Here is a 23,224-nt window from a genome sequence, read left to right on the forward strand (position 1 = left end):
CTAGGAATAATTGATAGTTCATGCTTCTGTGTGTTATACTTGTTAAAATATTTGCATTTAAAAGCAAAGTTGGACTTCTAGCTCTAGGCTACGTATGTGTCTTTCCTAAGGAGTCTCAACTAGAAGAAGCATTTTGAATTATAATTGTCTTCCAAATCTCAAATTAAGAGAGACAGAACGCTGTTAACCCTTCACTTAGATCACTTATCCATGCGAAAACAAATTGCGATTTAGGAAAGTTGAGTAGAGACCTAGCAGATAGGCTGGAGTCACTTGACTCCTCCTATATTCAATCAGTAAGATTAGACAGATGAGTAAAGATTACTTACACTGTCAAGGGTTGGAAGATCAGGCCTCAGGTAATTACAGCATTAGAACACAGGTACTTTATGAGGAGATCAATTTTACAGTTAAAAGCTTTATAGCTTGATTTAGAAAAGCAAATTACTTGAAACTTTGCAGAAAATAGATTATGAAAGAAGAGGTCCTGTGTTCAGAACACTTGCTGAACTCCTCACACAAGCATTTCTTACTTTAAAAAAGATGTGTTGTATAGGATGCTTCCTGTGTTGGACTTACGGAACTTTACAACATATGCACTACAGAAACATGGAATACGGAGATGCAAATCGAGTGTTTTTAACTGGGGCAGCTGTAAGAAAGAATATAACGTCTGAAGGCTAAGATTTTCAAAAGTGACTTGTTACTTTTCCATGTCTCTCTTTGGTGATGTGCATGTGGAAACATCAAGAATAGTTCTTCTCAAGAGGCTGAGGAGACAGAAACAGTCAGTTTTCCTACTCACAGACTTTTCTAAAATACTTGGAGCTCAGCACCGCAAAACTGTAGTGTAAAATTATTAGCTGCTTTTCAACACACAACTGATTGGTTTTTTTCATTTGAGCTTCTTGATAACAATGAATGAACATGCAAAGTATCAGAATAAATGCACAGCTTAACTCATCATTTACATAGCTTTTAAAATCTGAGTATTATAATGAATATGCTCGTTGTATATAAGGTCACATCTTATTCTAACAACCTTCATTTTAAGCGTGCGTATGTGGGCATGTAGGACAGAAGATGACTCTCGCTGCCTACAACAGAGGTTGTGAACTGTTGAGAAAGCTGTACAGTGCTGAGCATGACTTGCCATCCCCAGCTCCGTGGCAGCCGGCTCCATTCCTCACAGCTGCATTCCAACGCAGTGGTATTTGCTAAACCTGACAGAACTTTGCAGCCGCAGCACAGCTGGCTCTCCCTATTTCTTCCCACACTTATGCTTTCTCGCAACAGATTTTGTGCCAAATCCCAGCTATTTTCATCTCTCCTGTTTATTGCCTGTTGCTCTAGTAAAAAATAAAAAATGGTGGAAGGCGGGGAAACTGGCTGGGCTACCGCCTTCTTCCTAAGGGAACCACCTTCAGAGACAGCAGAGGCAAGCCGTTGTCACATCTGTTGCAGTTCTGGAGTAGTGGATGCCTTGGATTGTGGACTGATCATATGCAGCTTCACTATCAGCTGCGTATGAGTTTTTTATGTCACTCTAGGCAGAGCATACAACCAGCTTCAGTGTTAGCGAAAGTGCAATTAAAGCCCAGGAAAGACACAGACTTTGTGTTCCTGCGCTGATGTCATTCTGTCCCGTCATTTATTCTGCGAATGCAGAGGGATTTGCCTTACTAGTTCATGCTTTCGTTTTCACCAGAACATTACTGTTTTACTGTTAGATGGCAAATGAAGCCTGTGATACTAAAAATAACGTAAAGGAAGAGCAGAGTCCAGTACAGTTAGTAAATACATCACCTAGAGAAAGAAATGAGAATGAAGTAACAGCTTGGCAGTAGCAAGTTGTCAATTCCTTACTTCTGTAGCCACAGAAAGACATATTGTTTTGTAATATTATTTTGGGGTACACTGGGGAAAAAACAGAGTAAAATAATTTGTAATGTTATTCTTCGGTCAAACAAAAAGATATCAATATATATATCAGGTACTTTATCCAGCAGAGGGACTTGCCTGCAGCATCCCAATCAAAAAATGAAGCTTTAATTAGCCTTGAAATACTTAGCTGTCCTTGGCAAATATGGGCACCAACATGTTTTGCTGGAGTGAGAGACTTTTTATTAATAGATTCCTGTTCTACATTCTGCACTGAAGATGACAGAACTAAGTGCTTACAGTGAAACAGTAGGAGGCTTATTAAATCAATACACATCTGTTAGATAATGGGCTCTAAGTCAAGAATGTTACTCTGAAAACCTCTCAGCAAAACGTTGCTTGTTTGGCACTGTTTTCCTACAGCTATTCCCTCATTGAAGGATCCCCTCCAGAGCTGACCATCTATTTTGCAGTGTTCAGTTTCTAACAAGCGTATCTCCAAACATCTCTGCCAAATGGAAAGGATTCTCCAAAAATCTCAGACAATGTTCTCATGTATGCCAGCAAGTGACAGCAAGATGCTGTGAAGTTTAAATCTCTTCATCCCGTAACAGAAGGTTAAGGCCTTAAGAACACTAAGTAAGCTAATGGGAGCCAAAAAATCCCCTATACTAGTTGCAATGTACTAGTAACAATTTGTGATGACATCTTGAAATATCCGCAAAATTATACACAGATATATACCAATATATAAATATAAAATATATTAATGTATTAAATATATATTATACTTTATGACACATGTATGAGACCTTTGGGACATGTAGCCCTTTCTTGTGTAAGATAGTATAAGATAGTGTAATCTCACGGCTCAGTCAGCAGACAAGGTGCTACTCTGTGTTCTACCTCTCCCTTATAAAGTCACTCTACGTAAGTCACTTCCAAGTCTGTGTGCACTCTTATCTTTTGTCTGTCTTGCTTATTTTTGCTACAAATTGTGTCAGGCAAAAGTTGCCCCTTGCAGTATCTATGAAATGTTCAGCAATTTCATTCAGTGCCCCTGGGCACTACTGTAATAAACCTGAATAAAATAATATTTACCCAGTTAGATATGGGTAAATATTTTACCTTTATCACCTTAAACACACAACTCAATTCTTAACTAGTGTGTCTATATTCACTCAGAATGTAACAGTAAAAAAATTTAAAATTAACATATATTTCATAGATGTAATTGTAATGAATAGGAGCCTGTGCAAATAAAGTAAGATACTCTGAAAAACATTAGGGAATGCAGAGAGATCAGCTTATGTTTATGAAACTTCACTCACCCATGTTATTTCCATGATATGCATATATTTGGCTACTTCTGTAATATTTGAATTCATGTTTTACAGACATGCAAATTTTTTTCTGCAGTGGAAAACATAAACAAGAAATGTACATATAAGGCTGTCATCTACTGACTCACCATGGTAACTCCAGATACAGTGGTTTCAGCGATAGCACTGAGCATGTGCAGAAAAAAATAAAGGATGGCTGATGTTTGCACACTAAACAGTGTGAATCATAACATGATATCAATATTAATCTATCCCTTATAGAATCTTAAGACATTTTCATTTAATGAATAAGATGCTGCACAACAATATAATCTGTACTTTTCCAAATTAGCCACAAACCATCTGGTTTCTCTCCAATTACTTTTTTTTTTTTTCTATATCTCTAAATGTTACTGACCTAAAAAAGATTTCATCAAAGGCTGTTGGAATCCTAACCCCTCCAGCAACTATTAAATTGGTCCACTCTGTGTCCTGTGCTGACAAATCATTATACTCCAGAGCCTTACAATCCATGGTAGTATCTCAATTAGAGATAAAGATGAAGCAACAGTGTTCCAAATTCATCCATCCATCTAAATACGACTTTATTCTTAAATAAAATAGAAAATCTATATACAGTGATACCTAGTCAGTCATTGCTAAGTTCACTGATAACAGAATACTGTTTCTGCAGTAAGCTAATCAAGTGGTTTCAAATCAACAGTTTAAAGTTACGTGAAGTGTCCTGCCTAAGTTCAATGACATTGAAAACAGCGTATTCTTCCTTCTTTCTTATGTTTTCTTCCAATTTGCATTAAGCAAACTGGATTTGTGCATAGCGTTTAATTTAGAGTTTGCCTTGACAAGTACTCTGCTTAATCAGTGAAGACTGGCTCACAGAGGTAACACGTACTGAGATTCAGGGTATCCAGAAAATAATAGTGAACTGACTGAAAAATAGATCTGCTGAATTTTATTAATTTCTTCAGTTTTATGAACTGATCAACCTAGTACAGAGACAAGAGTCCGGCTCAGCCCTTCCATCTCCAATGCTAAAGCTATTCCCAAACATGTCATAAGGACCACGGAATTTATTACCTTTGGCACTAAAATACCAATATCATGCGCCAGCAGTTCAAGAGATTTCAAGTGAGCTTGGAAGTGAAATGAGATTTTTTTTTTTCTAATAGGCAAATATTATACATCTGACTGAGCCACACTGTCTAAAGCTGAACAAGAATGACCCAAACAATAGTAACTATTCTCCTTTCGGTGGATCTTTTAAACTCTAAATTTCAGTATGCTGAAAGTAGGCTCTCTTGTCAGCAGAAGCTATCTATTCTGAAGGAACGGAGCACTGTTTATGCCATTTCTGTAATGCCACTTTTCTAAATTTATAAATCCAGTCTATTAGAGGCAGCAGCCACTAAATGGCAGGAATTACTTCAGCCTCAATTAAGAAAAATAAGCAAGCCCATTTCTTCTCAGAACAGCACTTGAGTTGAATCTTTAATTTAAAAAAAAAAAAAAAAAAAGCTATTTCTTGCAGTGGGACCTGTGCCATTTGACCAAGTAATCTCTGTGGAGTTATAATGATCACTTCCAACCTGCTACAGATTTTCTGGTACGTTGTGTCACTGGTACGATAACTCTTTTTTTCCTTGTGGAACAATCTGCAGGATGTTAAATACAGCCATATTTCACTACTAAATCATTGGTGCCTACTGGAACCTTCAGGAAACTATTTGGCAGTCTTTTTGTACTGCTTTTTATTAGACCATGAGAACTTACAAGTACAAGAACTTCTCCTTTAGGCAACAAACAGATTCTAATTTGTCTATGTATTTGGGATACTGTAAGCCAATCAATGGAAAGCTATCTTGCGATGACAGCTTTTCCACATTGCTTTGGCGTTGTCATCCCCCGCTTGACTAGTCTGAAATAATCATAATTTTAAACACAAAGTGGCTCCCTGGATGGGTTCCATAGGCAACTAGATCCCGTAACTCCCAGAGTACTTTGAACTTGTTGAGATGCTCAATATATTTTGCCAGACTTAGATTCTGTTTTAGTGAATCATGAGATAATGCTGAAGATGTCTCAAAGATTTTACATCTTCCTGCGATAAAATGCTTATAATAAAGTCTTTAATTCATCTATTTCTTCTTATCTTACAGATACCTCAATGAAAGCATGTCTATTGCAAATTAAATTTGAATCAGTCAATAATCTGTCATCCCATAGTGAGAATGTACTGCTCATGTTTTACCAGTATCTTCAATTTGGTAGTCAATTTTTTGTTTCAAAGAACTTAGTGGATGCAACGCACACGCTAACTTCACTAGCAGACAAAGTGCTGATCTAATTACTAACTAATCTGATCTAATTACTGATCTAATTACTGACAAGCTGCTGATCTAGGAAGGTTAGTTAACTGTAGGTTTAGTTATTTCCACTAGTTCTGTCCTTTTCAAATACAACAGACGTTGATGGAAAACATTATCTTTAGATCAGATTCCAATATCAGAATGTAACTAGTTGCCTATATAATCCATCCAGTGGGCCACTTCATGCATTCCAAGTCACGATTACTTTTATCCACCACACATGGACCACTCTATTGGCTTGTCGCACCTAAAAAGGAGCCAATAAAATGTATTTGCCATGGTTGGCAAGGAAGGAAATTTTTTAACTTCAGCAAAGGAGTACTCTAGCTGCTAGACAAACATTAATTAATTACTCTTGCTGTTTCGAAGTGAAGTACAAGCCCAATACATACATTAATGCTGACGATTCATCCAGTTTGGGACAGTGTAGCTTTAATGGTTTACAGTTATCTTAAAATTAGGTTTCTGTCTATGATCTTTACTGATTCTCTTAAAAGGAAAACTAGTTTTAATACTGGAATTTTTATTTTATTCTGAATAAGCTTTTCTGAGTCAATGCGGTGTCCTATGTATCGTTGGGACAAATTTTGTACCAAATTTTAACTTATCTTCCTAATAGATAGTTCAATGAAATGCTACATTGTATTCCAGTGCTATGTAACGGGAAGTCTTAGAAGACAGCTGTTCTTCTTTCGATATGGTTTTTTCATTGTAAGACCATTAAGCTATTTTTTTCCCCCTCTGGAGTTCAGAACTAGTTCTTCTAATAGTAACACAGCATTTTGCTGCTATTGATATGGGAGTAGTGAATATTTACATTGTAGGTGTAAAGTTTTATCGTAAACACACTTCTCTGGCATAACAACTCTCATCAACTTCGAAGGCCTTTGGAACAAGCCCTGATTCTGACTACAAAATTCATTTGAATTACATCACTGTCTGTAAGGGAACAGCTTGATACCTACTATGAAATGAATATTCCTAACATATCAATCTTTTTTAAATTTAGTATCTTAATATGACCCATGACTTAAGTCACCTTTTGTACTGCTTTCTGTTTGATTATAATTTTATCTATTAATCATGTTAATCCAATAGAATCTGCCTTAATCAAATGCAAGTCAATTACCCACTTCGTCAAATTATACTTTTAATGAAAGACATTTTTTAAGATTGAATACCAATTAGGGACGTGTTTAGGGAAGTGTGGCTAGCTTTAGAGCATGGGAACCACTCGGCTCTCCACTGAGAAGGTAGTTTTCATATCCACTTCCAGGTCAAGCAGTTTGAAGAACACTTCTGAATAGACCCTGAACTCACAGCAGACAGTTGTTGCCTATGCACATAGGCGCTGTCCCACCTAAAAAAATACCTGCATGCCTGCTGTCTGATCACAGAGAGGGATTAGGCTAGGCAGACTTTAAAGGACAGATCATGACTTGCCACATGAGCATTAAAAAGAAGACGACGACTACACTGGCCAATGGTTGTAAACGTGGGATATGACAATCAAATGTACCAGCCCCAAAGATGCCTGGATATTCAGATCCCTGACCCACAAAGGCTTACTCGGAAAAGCTTCCCTGACCATAACAGCAAATTTTCTATCCCTTTCATTCCCCGGCAGCTAAAACTCGGAAGAGTAACCTCTGTATTTCATGAGTTCACTTCCGTCCCCGTTTGACCAACTTCCATTAAATCCTAAACCAAAATTCAAGCTATGGAACATTGTGCAAAAATTAGTCAAGCTTTCTTTTTGTTTTACTGTATGATCGCACCTGAAAATGAAGAGTGAGTGAGTGATCTGGTAGAGAAAGAATGCTAACTGATCAACATGGCAAATCCAACCTTCTAAATCCAATGTGTGTAAAGATCTTCTTCACCTCGCTTTGCTTTGCGTCACCTCTTCAGTTCTGATTTGCTTGGGTGTCCTGCAGCCTCTCTCATTCCAGACTTGCTGAGAGCAACTGCTTAATCTGCAGGCAGGTCCACGTACCAGCCCTTCAGTAGTCCAGAATCTGGTCATTCACCCCAATATCCCTTTCCTTTGGTATTTACAGAGTACAAAATAGTCCGTCTCCTAAATAGGACACCTCTATTTTAAGTTATATTTATATTACACCGAGGTCCTAACAGTACCATTATACAAAAGTTCTGCAGGGAAGAAGGGATGATTGATGTTAAAAGACAGACACATAAATGCAGCACGCACACACAAACATTTCACTGGCAGTAACATCACAGATTTGGAGGTTCATTAAAACAAAACAAGACAATGTTCTTTAGATATTTACACTTATATGCAAAGCAGATCTAGCATAAAGTAACCTGAATTTGTTCCCTCAGGAAGAAGGATGGTGCACTGCACTTAGCATGTATGTAGTTCCTTCAGAGTTGCAAAAGAGTCTGCACAAGGTGCGCATTTATCACTGTAAAACTGAGTTTATAACTGAGGAACTGGAAAGAATAAAGGTAAACAGACTTCCCTGAGGATACAAACCAAACCAGTGTCAGGGAACCTGTCAAACTGGTGAGAGAATCCAACAACCTCAGTATTCTGAATACACTGATGGAAAGCTTGTGGCAATCACAGTCTCAGAGGAATTCTTCATTCGCACTGACTGGATTAATATTTTTGAGGAGCAGAAGTGATGAAAACATCTTGATTTTTAACAACCTCCACGGCCAGTTCCTTTTCCCATGTTCTAACACAGGAGACACAATTCCTTAACAAAAGCCGTCACCACCCTCTCTTGGTGACCTTCATCTCCTTCGGGGAACGTCGACCCTGCAGTTCAGAAATACAACTGCAGCTCATCTAAGCACACCTGGACAACTTGAAGCTATCTGATTCAGGGGGCAATAACACTGCACGGAAACGCGTAAGGCTCCAGTTTCTACCCAGCATGCTGGACATGCACAAAACCTCAGTTCTGAGCTCTAACTTGTGGAGGTTTGCTTGCTTCTGATACACTAACTTGTCTAAAAAGCTGTATGCAAAGTCAGCAGTCCAACACGCAGAATACCAAAAGGCACCATAAAGTTTCACAATGTCCTTACCTATGCAAGAGAAGATCTCCCTTAATATTTGGAGACGTTTGTAAAGCTACCTCAAATACCTGAGCTCATGTGCAGTTGAAAGGACAGTAGCATGAAAGTGTATAAAACTAGGCAACTTGGGGATAAATATTCTGACTTAATTGGAGGCAAGGTATTTAACTCCTACCGTTTTTATTTAGTAATCCATTACAGATTTTCTTCTGAAAGCTAACCACTTTTCAGCTTTTTTTTCCTTTTTTTCTTTTTTCGTTGGTTTTATTTTCCAGGTGGAGGCACTTGATCAACTTCACTAGACCTTGAATTAGCCAATGGCCATGATCAAACCTTTTAGGCTCTAAGAAAAATAACATGGCTGATTGCAGGAGAACCAGAGTTTGCAGAAAGGAAAGATCATCTTCACAGTTGTTCCTCTCTCCTATAAGCTTCATTTTTCCTTCTTACTGGGACACGTCAACCTGATCCTTGGTCCTGTCTTAAAATATTCTGGTTTTCAATGCAAACATTTGATACATGATGCAATTATTCTGTCGTCTAAATGGAGGATGTCTCAACTGAGGTAATTCAACACAGTGAGCTTTTAAAGGACATTTTATGAGTCCTAAGACAGTAGTGCTTTCTTTCTAGGATGACTTTTAAATCTCTCAGCTTCAATATTTATGCTACACAGCTGATCAGAAAGAAATCTTATTGGAGAGTGGGGCTGCTTATATCCCTTTAATTATACAGAGGACTTGGAAGGCAACAGCTTTTCAAACTTTGCATTTACATAGCAAAGCAAACACTGAGAATGTAAAAGACTTGGTCTGGTATTATAGAATGCTGAATAAGATAAAGCACAAAATACATTTTGTCTGCAGATACACTGCAAACACAAAGAGGAATATTTCAAAGAAACTAACCTTTATAGATCAAATTTAATCTGTTGCATTTTTACTGACAAATACCTTACTAAAGAAGTTTCTTAAATTATATTACTAATCTCCAATTTGAATTAAATTCAAAATGCTATAGACATTCACTGGGTATGGCTTTCCTGCACTGACTTTTCTATACAGTCATTTTTTTAATCATCATGTCAATTTAATTACTATGATTGGAATTAAAACAATGTGAGTTTTAAAACTGTTTTAATGTTCTAAATTCTTTCACATTAAAAAACCCTAATAGTTTTAATTTGCTGTTAATTTAATCTAAATAAATATTAAGCAACAGAGACACTTGGGGCATTTGAGAGAAATTATGCCAGTCACCCATAGCTCAAGTTTACTCGGTAAACTGATTGATGGCATGTAACATAGTAAACAATCTATTTTCTAGCTCCTAACAGCTACATAATGTCCTTGTTTCGTATAGTAACTGGATTGCCAATACAATATTGACAAAGCATCACTAGGCTGGAGCCAAGCTGACCTCATATCTCCATTTTTCTTTCTGGACATGCAACATCGCGCTGCGCTGCTCTGAGTAACAGCATGCCCAGAGCTGCAGTTTTCAGAAAGGCAAAGCTCTCAGAGTACCTTAGCAGACCAGACTTGCATTGACTGGATAAATAATTAAAAAGTCACTTAAAAATGAGACTGTTTGGCTCTTTGTTTAGGTGCCAGAAAGACTGTGAAAGCCAGATATTTTCCTCCTATCTATATACGCTTTTCTGGATTCGGACGAGAGCCGCACAAGATGATGGTTACCCAAGCACTCCCAGGCACCATTTGCCATCTGTGGGGCATTGTGGGAGGAACCATAAAACTTTGCAAGCTTTGCAAAATTTCTGAACAAAAATATTTGCTTTCTCAAAGTTCCAAACAATCAAAAAAATCCTTACGGCCCAGGACTGAATGCCAAATCCTGGTTAACACAAAGCAGGATAAAATAAAACCATCTTAAACAACTGCAATTATCTTCAGGATTCTGTAGAATCTAAATATCCTGAATGTCTTTTGTTGAGGTTACATGAACTCATCGTCTGAAAACATGCAGATAAAAAGAAATGAAGTAAAAAATGCTGTATATACGTTAACTCACTGAATTATGCTATGTTTTGGAGAAAGGTGTTCTGTAGAGCAAAGCCTCACAGAGCTTCCCTTCAAAGGAACCTGAATCTGTAAATACTCTTCAGCTCAGTATCACAGCAATTTTTGCTTATTTTTCAAGTGTACGTTACATAGCAGTGATTTAGTCCTTTATCAGAACTACTGACTGTTCAACCAGAATAACACACTTTTTGAAGCAGTAACCACTGATTTAACTGAAGATCAGCATGCACTTCTATTTCTACATCATAAAAGATATGGAACAGATTTATATAGAAAATAAAGGCTATTACAGTATATAATTAACACAAAAATATTCTCCAGGCTTAACTGTCCAATACAGTGACAAAGCAATACATTTATGTTTTAATTAACCACGTTAGCGGTGGTAGAATTAGGCACAGATTTTTGTAGCATTATCACACACCAAACCCACACTGAATTCCAATTTTCTTAATCAGTTTTTAATTTCTGACCAATATTCCCCTCCCAGCCCCACCCCCCAAGTTCTTAACGACTATATTCTTCTTTCTGAAAGCCTTTTTCTCAGTCAGTTGCAATGAGTGAAGGGTGTTGGCAGCTGTCTGTGCTCTTGCAATTTATTAGCAGGTTTGGGATAAAGCAACTTTGTTACCCAGTGCTGCAAAACTTCTAGCCGTACCTTTTAATCCTTCTGTTCACCTACTACCCTGAATTTTTCACAGGATCCAGTTCTAACTTTGTTCTAGTCTATACAGCTCTGGGATTTTTCCCACCTCCCCACCACCCTTTGTTTTGGGGATGTGCAGCCGGTTCGTATTACAGGTGATCGGTACACATGAAAAATGAGAAGTCTACTTAAATCTTACCTATTAGTACTGCAGTACTTGAAGTCTCCCCAAATGATTCCTACTCTCATTTACATGACCTAGTTAATTTTCCCCTCAACACTTTCAAACAGAAAGATGTCTCTAAATTTGAATGAACAATCTCAACCTCATCCTAGGCTGATTACCCTGGGCTTGCATTAATATCCTGAAGTAGTTTGGCTTCACCAGTAACTGCCACGTAACAAAACCTCACCTATGCTTGCTCCCTTGAGTTGGTCATTCCTGCCATTACAAATGACATCTGGATTAATTTCTCTAGCACAAAAGGATATCTCCATCCCTCTTTAACCCTGGTTGAAGATAATTAAGCTGCACGATTCTCCTGAGCCCATGGCGATTTAGCAGAAGAGTTTTGCATTTCCATCCGGCCCTGCTGGAGAAGCCAAGTGCCTGACTAATTTTGTGCATGTGAGTACGTGAGTGTCTGAGCAGTTCCATTTACATCAGTCAGACTACTTACATGCTTAGGATTAATTACACATTTAAGGCAGATTTGCCAGTGATTACCATTAATTGCAACTGCAGTGATTTAGGTCCTTCCATGGGAGTTAGCGTAAGTGCATATGCCGCCTTTTTCATTACCTTTTTCCTTTTTATTTAAACCAAATGCCTCCTTGAATTCATAGTTTCCAAAAAAGCTAACAAAAACCCTAATGTCTCAAGACACAGCTGTGCTACTGCAGTCAAACCTTATGAATTCCAGAGATGGATTTATGCACTGTTCAGATCGGCAATACTGGTGATGCTCTCCAGGATCCGCCACCTTGTCATGAAATAAGCAGATTTTATAAATTTCTGAACTACATTAGAGATATATAGTAGCACTTAGAAGCCTTCTACGTGGAGCAGCTAAAAAAGTGATACGAGCTGATTTCACAGGTGTATCATCATTTCAGGCCACATGAAGCAGGTATGGCGTGCAGCAGCTGTTTTAGGGAAGGAATAGCTTGGCTGTGGAGTCATATTACTGTAGAGACAGATACGAATCAGAGATCTGCTGCTCCGTCCTCCCCAAAGATCGGGGCGGGGGGGGGAATGGCAAAAAAATAACTACAGAGAGGAGATACCATTATACTGCAAAAGGGAGAGGAGACCACAGTCTGGCTGTGCTGGCACGTAACAACTGCTAGTGTTAGCTCCAGTATTTTAAAGAAAAAATGTTAGTACAGTTGACAGACCTCTGCTGCTACTTCTTTTTCTCATTCTCATGCATTATCATGACAATGCAACACTAATTTTACAAAAGTTTCTGAAAGATTATCAACTCCAAACATAATGGAAAATGACAAATTAAAACAATACTACATTTTTATAATGTATCTTCTATACTCAAATCAATTTAGGACTGATATGACATTTTCCTTTAATTTCTGCAAAGGGCTATCTTTATCCAGCAAATGTCTGTGGTGGAGGCAGACTGAAAGGGAGGGACAAGAAAGAAAATGCAGGGCTAATAATGATATAAAGAGATTTAGACTTTAAGGAGTCAAGTCAATTTTCATCCTGATTGATCATAATCAAATACAATAATTGCCAGTTAAAATACCACTCCGAGAGGGCTCAGTGCTGTAAGCCAGCATCAGAAAAGCTCAGCTCCAGCCATCATCCCGACCGATGTTAACAGGGCTACTTTCACAAACTAAGGCTTTGCATGAAATGGTCCTCAATCATGAGCAAACAAATACGGAAATGGGGAATTACTTCGATAGAACAAGCCTGACACTTTCCTGATAACCCCATCACCGAGGGCACCATGCATTCTGAGATGTAAGAAGGAAAAATACTGAGGTTTAGTTTTAGTAAGCCCTAATTAAAAGGTGCTGGTGTTTCTGGGCTCTCCCTGTGAGCCTGACTTCCTGTCACAAGGCAGCTGCTTTCCATGGGACAAAATGTTATTGCCTGAACGTCAGCTGCTATTCTGGCAGTTTTTATACCGACGTTCAAAAATGATCAAATGAGTAGCTCAAGAAAGGAAGGAGAAAGTTGCACCCGTTTCTTTCAGATTCTTTCCTCCTTTTTTTGCCAGTAATAAAAAATGTATAGCTGGAAATTCAGAACATTTCAGATCTTCACTTCAGATATCCTAGCATAGACTTTAGGCGTGTTTTGGTGTAACCATCAATGAAATTATCGTTACTGATTGCTGCCACTAAAATTCAACTTTTGACCACTAATCTGCTACACCGAAGCCATGTAAAACAGTTTGAGTTAGTAATGGTCCATCAGGAAAAAGAAAACCCTCCCCAGTGCCTTATCCAAACTTAACAAGTAGAAAGTTTTTAGAACAGCAGTGAAAATTATCAGCTCAGCAGACACGGTACCTGAATGGTGAAGATATGTGTTTATATTATGACATATTTACATCTATGCAATAAATACTGTCATAACTGGTGTCTGATATTTAGTGATTACCTAAAACATCCTTATCTTCAGAATCACAATTTCTAAAATAAATTCCAATCGATAGCTTTTTTATTTCCTAATTTATATTCAACTTGCCATATTATCGAGTAGAATACTTTGATTTTTTTTTATTTTTACGTTTTGACAATGAAAAAGCATGTCTTTCTAATGATTATATGAAAATGTAAAAATAATTACAGATATTAATTTATAGCTATGTATCCATAATTATATCTATATCTAAGTGTCTCTAACTGTGTATAGCTAAAAGACATAAGAAAATGAGAAATGTATAGTTTATCTATACACATAATGAAGGCAAAATAAATACCAGGGTAGTCATTTTATATTATCCTTTTGATCTATAGGCTACCAGTGGAAGACATAATCTTTTATTTATATTATGTGAGGTAAAATTTTGAAACAGGATTTTCTGCGTCTATCTTCCTGCTCACTTCATAATTAAGCCTGTAGGGCTGCATGGTTTATTTTTTAATGCTGTACTTGTCAATTTCTGTTATCACTAATTTAAAGTTCACAGCTCCATATATCATAAAAATATAAGGGCAAAACAATTTATATAAAAAAACGTTTTGAGTTGAGGGGGTGGCTAAGTTTTCCTGTGTGTTCTCTTGAAGGTTTCATTTCAAGCAGCGCTGATTTACAAAGCCGGAAAGAGAGTACAAAGCCCTAGTAACATGCACTTTCCTCCACACCTCCACATCTTTCCCCCCTCCATCCTTCTCCCTTTATACATATATATACACATATATATGAATGGGATGAAATTTTTGCCTTCATTGGTATGTTAGCCTTTTTAATTTAGCTCCAAACTTGCTAACACAATCGATCCTACCAAGATCACCTATGACACTCACTATGAAGAAAAAGCATCTCTTATTTTACACAAAACATTACAAGGTCAGATCGGCATCTTTCATCTCTTCCCACCTTCACCAGACTGAACAATAGGCAGCAATAATCCTGTGATATCCACAACTAATTTATCCAACAAGAAGACAGGTAGCACTCTGAACCGCACTGCTGCCTGAATAGGTGCAGTAAATAAGCAGCTTAATGGTAGCCTTTCAGGCAGGAGGGCAACATATCACAGCATGGCATTTTTATAATCTTCTTGGCATGCCTACAGCCAGGAGCACATAGCTGAGCGTATGTTCCCTCTTCTGTCGGGCTTAGGATGCATGTAATCGTTAGATTGTGACACGTTGTGCCTTTAAGCAAGTTTAACTGTTTTATATCCTCTCTGATCTACAGCTTTGTACATCTGTTAAGTTGCCTCTTAAACTTCAGTCAGCACATCTGTGGATCTGATCTTTCTGAAGCTCATTGTGTGGCTTAGGTTTTGCACAGTGTTTCTTTGTATCTGTCCAGTGTTTATTTGCGAGGAATACCTTTTGTATTAGTGTACTTGCTGAGCTAGAGCAAAAGACCAGAGTTAAATCTATATGGGACATCTTCATCTGGCAAAGAATCGAATGGGGCACTAGGAAATTATTCCAATAGCTTGAATTATAAATTGGTGAATGAATAGGTCCCTTTTCTTCCTGTCTTTGAGCAGAGGGAATGTCATCTCCCCACCCAAAAGACGTTTTGCCCTAGAGGCATAAAGGAGCCCGTTACTGGACTTCTCCCACAAAGTCCTCTAGGAATACTGATGAAATAGCCCCAATTATGGATAGATGCACTAATTTGCAGGTGCACTGACTACCCTCTTAACCTCCCACTGACGTTGGCCAGATTTCAGATACTTGTTACATGTCGACTAGTCTCTCAGCATTTTGTCTTCTGGCACAAAGCAGCCCTGTACCAGCCAGCATTCCCCAAAACTATTGCACAGAGCCAGATTCAAGTAGTGCTGGGTAGAAGATCGAGCCAGCAAAGCAGAAACCCCTTTGACTCCTAGAAATACTTGCAGAAGTCCTCTACAAAGGACTCTATATCAGCCATAATGGCAGCCTGAAGATCTCTGCAGAAAGGCTGATGCTGAATTTATTTTATACCAGTCTTATCTTACACTACACATTGAAAGCCTTCATAGAAATTGCGGGCATATGGGAAGAACATCTGAATGCTCCCTAGTACAGCAGAACTGAGTAACACAGAGACTGGGTGATGACATTTAAAGATCCTTGTAAGCATAAACTCAAAGTCAAAAGGGCCTCACAGCTCCTACCATGCAGCCACCAAATGCAAAGATACTACAGCAAACCTTAGGCTAAAATAGTTATCTGTGCACGTACTTGTCAGCTTGCTTTCTGCACTTCTTTTTTTTGGGGAGCTTTTCCAAATGTTGAAGGAAGTATTGGAAATAAATAATGTAGAAGGTTATGAACCTTTAGATTTATTCCTACCTTGTACTGAAAGCTATGAACTATTATTTTGTCAGTGAAAAGTTCTAACGCCCTCCTATAAACTGCTAATTAAATAGAAGCCTGCGCTCAGCCAACAATGTCAGTGTACATGTGAAAGTAGTTCTTGTCCTACCCCAATGGTCAGTACAGCTCAGTCTACCTGGACAGTTAGATAAAGAGAGCACAGCAAAGCTCTCACACCAGCGGAGCAGTGGCTTCCCCAGCCAGAATTACCAGGGGCAAAATCTTGCCTACACTGAGGTCAATGACAGAATTCCCTGTTACCTTTTTAATAAGTTAAGTAAGAGAAACTCAGGCATTAAATATCTGCTTTACTGCAGGATAGTTTCTTTTGAGATACTACCCAGATACGGGTAAAGTTTTTAGCCACTATTCTGCCAAGATATCAGTAGAGATCACATAACTACGCACTTAAAAAAAAACCTCCAGAAAATTATATTAAGCTACAGAAACCGCTTTTTGATTATTCTCACAGTTGGGATTTCATCCACTCTTATAAAAATATCTTAACTTCGAACCTAGAGGCCCGAGAACTGAAATAGAAGCCTTCAGGTTAGGCAAGATCAAATGAGACCAAAAGCAAGTCTATGAGGAAGCGTATGTTTCTTAGAATTACTCTGATGCAACAGTTCATTATTTAAAGGTGGAGTATGCTGCTGGACAGAGTGATAAAGGAAAGGAGAGGCTGCTGCTTAGGTTTCCTCACTAGGATCCTTTCATATACTCTGGCATCCTGATGAATATGAACATTTGATTTATCAGTGTTGCAGGATTACTAAGAGATGTCACGACTACCTTTTCCCAACACAGACATTCAGCTGCCAAGTTTGTCTCTTTAAGCACCTCTTACGCAGCTGTAATACTTCGTTGCCCAGATGAGTTTCCCCTCTTTCTTCCCCCGCGACACCTTTCACGCTCTCCCCAAAATGATACCCTATGTTTATAGATGACGAATTTTCCAGAACAGTGAGAACAGACTCCTTAGTGCAGCATCATTACCCCTTTGTTTGGCAGAGAAGTAGAAAAGGGCTTGTCTGAGCTGGCAACCATCAAGCTTTACAGTCTAACAAGTTCCACTACTATAATGAAAATCCAAAGACCTGGAAACAATATACAGAGCTTCCCTGACTAATTTTATTATGCAGACACACTTAATAGCTCCTGTTACAATCACATTTATAGCAGGAAAACAGTATTGGATTGTGACTATCACACTAAATCGACATGGATTATCAGTCATTAAAAGGGAACAAAATTAGCAGCAAGCAGTAATATTTTACACTTATCAAATCTACAGCTGGTCAAGGTTCATTACAATACTGTGCAATAAAGTCAGGAAGCATTGGCTCATTCTACAGAACATTTAAATCTCTATTGTATTTGTGTAGGATATAATTTCTGATAGCAATAAAGCCTAATAAAAGTTACACCCCGATGAATAAAGTGTTAATAAATTGACCCAAGACACTTAAATGGCTAATTATATTTGAGATAAAGGAGGATTCACTTGTTTCTGTAGATTGTTTGAAGCTGTACTCTAACCAGCTAACTAACCAACTACAAAATTATTTTATATAAATATATCTCTATGATATAAAATATTAATATTTCTAGCTCCTTTTTCAATAGATTAATAATTAATCAGAATTTCCTAACACATTTCCTATTCATCAAAAGACTCATACCTCTCTTTAAAATGTCCAAGCTTTGCATAACTTAACTTTAACTATTCCCTAGATTTTATTTTATTTAAAAGTATTTACATCAACTATGCTTAGCTTTTCCATAGGCCCTTTCAGTAATAAAAAGGGGTACTTTATTATAAAATAATAGTACCCTATTACAATACTAATAATGGCATTACAAAATGTATGTAAAAAGACAGACCAAACAAGCACACTGACCAGGTCAGGGTATTCATGCAGGATCATTACTGCGATGGGCCTCCCAAGATCCTGGGCCTGAGTCTAAAAAGCCGTCATCCTTTAAGACTGAATCAAGAGTTACAGTAGACAACACGTACTTCCTTCAACTCATTCCTTATACAAATATACCATATAAATTCAGGAGAATCTCCCTCATCTCCCACCAAGACCTATGCAAATGCTCACATACATCTAAGCCCCGCTCCCCGGTCTTTGGGAGGGTTCAGATCCCAGCTCCACAGATGACACCTGCTTGCACAGGCATCCAGAGAGGTGTGGGGATGAAGAGTGAACTACACAGCATTTAGGTCCACCAGAAAGATTTATGAACAGAAGTTAATGAGCAGTAAGGACCTGGCTGGTTCTTGATCTGGTTTACTGCACGACTGCACAAACAAACATGAGGGACAAAAACAATCAGAAGCAGCAGGTTCACAGAACAACTTCTTTCGGTAGCATTGATTGCTTAAAGTATGTCCCAAACTACACCATAGAGTTTTGGAAATCTTTGCTGGTTTGCTTCTCCAAACCACATCAGAGACAACAGTTAAAATTGTAACAGGCCTCTGACATGAACGGAATTGCCCAGCAATGTCACTGTTTTTCCGGGTGCTGAGTTCTAGGTGCTGGAGGAATAGTGGTTTGTGTATGGAAAGTGACTGGGGTGGTACAGAGGGAGACAAAATGACAAAGAATCAGTCTCTAAAAAAAAAAAGAAAGAAAATAAAAAAGACAGGAATTACTAAAATTGATGTGTCAGGGGTTTTTTTTAGGAAGTTGAGGGGAATTTTACATGGGAAACTAAAACAAAAGCATCTTGAAACAGCAAATGTTTTCCACATTGCAAATTGAAAATTTCTAGCCATTGCTCAGTAATCTACTTATTGCTAATACGTACTTAGTCTTTTTGTTCCATTTGGGAGACAGGTGCACAAGAAGTAGAATTCCCTATGAGATGGGAATTTTCATTTTTGAGCAGCTTAGTCTTATTTTGTGTTGGGTTTAGAACTGAAATCTACTACTGCTAATCAGATCACCTAACAAAGGAGAGAAGGGGACATGTCCCTCCCAACAGCTTTTTAGTTTCCTCTCTAGGATCGCTGAAGGGAGTCTCTTTACCTAGTTGACTCATACATGTTACAGATCAGATTATGTGTAGACAGAATCTCTGCTCAGCTAGACAATCTTTGGATGACTAAAAGACTACTTTAATTAGGACCATATTAGAGACATTGAACTAAGCCACTGCAGTTCACAACTTATGTCTGTCTCCTGTCACGTTTATCTTACAGCATAAGCTACAAAATTATAAAATGTTCTGGTTTCTGGAACATTATCAAGCTTGAATAATTTTTTATAACTGGTCCCAGGTCAATGAAGCGTTAACAAACAGGCAGATGTTCCATTACCATCCCCTGATTTCAGGATGTTGCTGAAATCTTTGATTCATTTGTTGCAATCTTATTTTTATAGCAAGATGTCCAGCACTGATAGAGGAGAAACTCATGGTTTTAAACAGATTATTCTCTTTTTAACTGCCTATGCTTTCGGAGCTTTTGCATTAGACCAGCCACACACCCCTGCACTATAGCAACTGTGTATATACGTGTGTACTTTTTATAGACATGGTTTTAGCATACCACAAATATCACGGTCGTGACTATGCTCTATGTCATTTGATCTGTTTTGTCAAAGTAGCTGTTCAAATCACAGCTGTTTCCTGAAGTGCCTGCAAAACTCCCCTCCAATAAGCCCCACTCTCCTGGGCACTGCATCGTCTATGCTAAGCAGGGTGGGCAGTTCTTCCTCTTCTTCCTGTCGCTCCAGCCCAGACTAACAATGCTCAGCCCAGAGGGATGGAGAAGGGGCAACCCCAACGCGTTCCAGCTTCTCTTCCCTTCTTTCAATTGCCTAGCCCCTAGGATTGAACCAACTTAAAGTTGAAAGGCACTCCAAGACACCTTGAAGAACATAAGGAAAAATACTAATCACATATTTTGAAATATTATAGTTAAGTCTATACTTTGTGTGACATCATAACTACTAGACACCAAATACAATCAAAATATTTGAGTCAAGTCGTAAAAAAATAACTTCATGTGGATTCCTTACAGGAAGCTCACATTCCTTGTGAGCTGGCAAATTCTCGAGATGTAGTGCAGTGGTATGAAAGCCCATCTTTGTGATTCTGTTAATGTTCTACACACAGTATTAGACAGAATACCATCGGTCTGTATACTACATTTTCCAATGCATGGAAAAATCAGCTTATGTCCTTTAGTGGAAGCATTCATGTATTGAAAGAAAAACATCAGGTAAACCCACTAAGACCCAAACAGGGCGCTTACCTGGGGAAAATGCTTTCTTCATTGAAAACCTGTAAAAAACCTGACATTATTAACCTTGTCAAATTCTGTTAGTAAATACATAAAATCTTTTATTAGTGATCAGGATGAAAAATAGCTGATAATATTTACCATTAAAAAAATCTGCATAGTTTTAAAAGGTAAACACACAAATCACAGGTGGCTAAAGTTTCATTTGTTACATTGCACTTATACAAACACATAGAAGTATAAAAATTTCACAAAAAGCATAAGGCACTCTAAGCCTAAGTCAACTTACCAGCTAATGATTGCAATATCTTGAGTTCATAGATCATATATTTCTTGTGTGACTGAAGGTTTGAGATCAGGTACAGTAAAGGCAAACATTCTGAAACTATAGTTACTGCTACTGAAATTAGACCAACTTTCCTACATTTTCTACAGTTCAACGCAAAAAGTCAGATTCTACGTTCAAGAGCAAATACTTCTCTTGCTAAGGAAATCACACGGTATGAAACATCCAATTGATATTGCTGTTGTTAAACAGAATTTGAAGTGTCAATAGCTGCAAAACCAGTATTTACTTTTCCCCCTTTGATGTTTTTTCAAAATTCTGTACTAAAATCCCAAAACCCTAAGGGTGTTTGTTCTTATTCAAAATAGCTTCAGTCTCATCAATGCGCTACCTTAATTCTTTGCATGCTCAATTTCCTTCTTAAAAAATATCTGCATTGTGTGTTTTTGAAATGGATTACCAGGTAGGTGTTAGATTTGAAATGCAGTACAAAGCAGAGACCAGCAAGTAAGCTGCCTGGTAACATCCCGTCTGCTGGGAACGCCTTGGCAGACAGAAGAGTGGGCTCCAGGCTGGAACCTGCAGGGATGTCTCAGGTTACTCTTCATCAGTGCTGAACACAAATAGTAGATTTTAACATAGCTGCCATAACTTTGCTTCCCCTTGACCGTCTGCCTCTGGACCTCAGTATCCCCCATCTGTTTTATGGGTGTATAAATCCTTAAGAAAAGGCATTTGGGGAGGTCACTAAGAGGATTTGGGACTTTCTGAGTTACATATAACTATCTTCTACAGACAGAATGAAAAAATATTTCTACGTTCCCTCAGAGCATGTAGACATGAAAATTGCACTGTGCCGAGTACCCTGAAGTACCCAGCTCTTACGGGAAGCCTGAGGGAGTTAGACGCCTGTCTTCTCTACCTTTTGGGAAGTATCTCTAACTTCTCCAGCAGTATTAAACTGTTTGACTTATAAACTCCATTACAGACATTCAGTGTTATCCAGGTTCATCCCACCTACACGTTAAGTATCTTCATTTTCTCATGGGAGACTCTGTAAACAAGCAGCATGAGATCCTACCATAATTTATTTAAAATATAGTGTCTTTCCCTCTGTTTTTGTCCTGGTTCTGACTGGGATAGAGTTAATTTTCCTCCTAGTAGCTAGTACAGTGCTGTGTTTTGGATTTAGCATGAGAACAATGTTGGTAACACACCGATGTTTTAGTTGTTGCTAAGTAGTGCTTACACTAGTCAAGGACTTTTCAGCTTCCCATGCTCTACCAACAGAGAAGGCTGGAGGTGCACAAGAAGCTGGGAGGGGGCACAGCCAGGACAGCTGACCCAAACTGCCCAAAGGGACATTCCATCCCATGGGACGTCGTGCTCAGTACATAAACTGGGGAAAGCTGGCCAGGGGGGGGACGACCGCTGCTTGGGAACTGGCTGGGCATCGGTCAGCAGGTGGTGAGCAGTTGCATGACTTGTATTTTCTGTGTTTTGTTCCTCTTGTCTGTTTTTTGTTGTTTTCCTTTTCATTATAATTTATTATTGTTTTATTTCAATTATTAAACTGTTCTTCTCTCAACCCATGAGTTTTCTTACTTTTGCCCTTCCAATACTCTCCCCCATCCCACCACGGGGGTGGGGGGGAGTGAGCGAGTGGCTGTGTGGTGCCCAGTTGCTGGCTGGGGTTAAACCACAACAGCCCTTTTTGGCACCCCACATACAGTGTATGCCCTAGAAAACATCAACTTTTACTTCCTTACTTGAAGGCTGTGTCAGAAACAGCAAACTTTCCAATGCAGAATAACCCCTTCTCAGCTAGACATTCTGCTATTCCAAATACTCTGCAACTATTATAATAATTTCCAAACTTTTTTTCCATTTCACATGACCTTCAGGAATAATGTATCTCAAAACCGTCACTAGAGTTTGATATATTCTCACAGTGCGCACCTGTATTATATTCATGACAGATCTGTGCAAGGTGGTGTTTGAATCCCAAGAAGATGTTGTGGAACACGGGAAAGATGGGATGGGTGGAACTGACGGAAACTGGCTGTTGCAATAGTTCATCCGCATAAACATTCTTCCCTTTAAAGCTTTACTTTGTCCCCTACCTATTTTCTCCTCTGACTCCATTATAATTTGAAGGAGATTTTTGCCCAGCTGGTGCATGTTTGATTAATGATTTCTTTTATCTGCTCTCATTTTATTCCTCACCAGGATGCCAGTATTTGCCCATTTAGGTGTTATGCATTTTTCTGATTCGTCATCCTTTACTTTTGTTTTCCACTAATCTGTTTGTTTCTGCTTTTTTTGTTTTCTA

Source organism: Aptenodytes patagonicus, chromosome 10 (assembly GCF_965638725.1).
Source record: "Aptenodytes patagonicus chromosome 10, bAptPat1.pri.cur, whole genome shotgun sequence".
Lineage (NCBI taxonomy): Eukaryota > Metazoa > Chordata > Aves > Sphenisciformes > Spheniscidae > Aptenodytes > Aptenodytes patagonicus.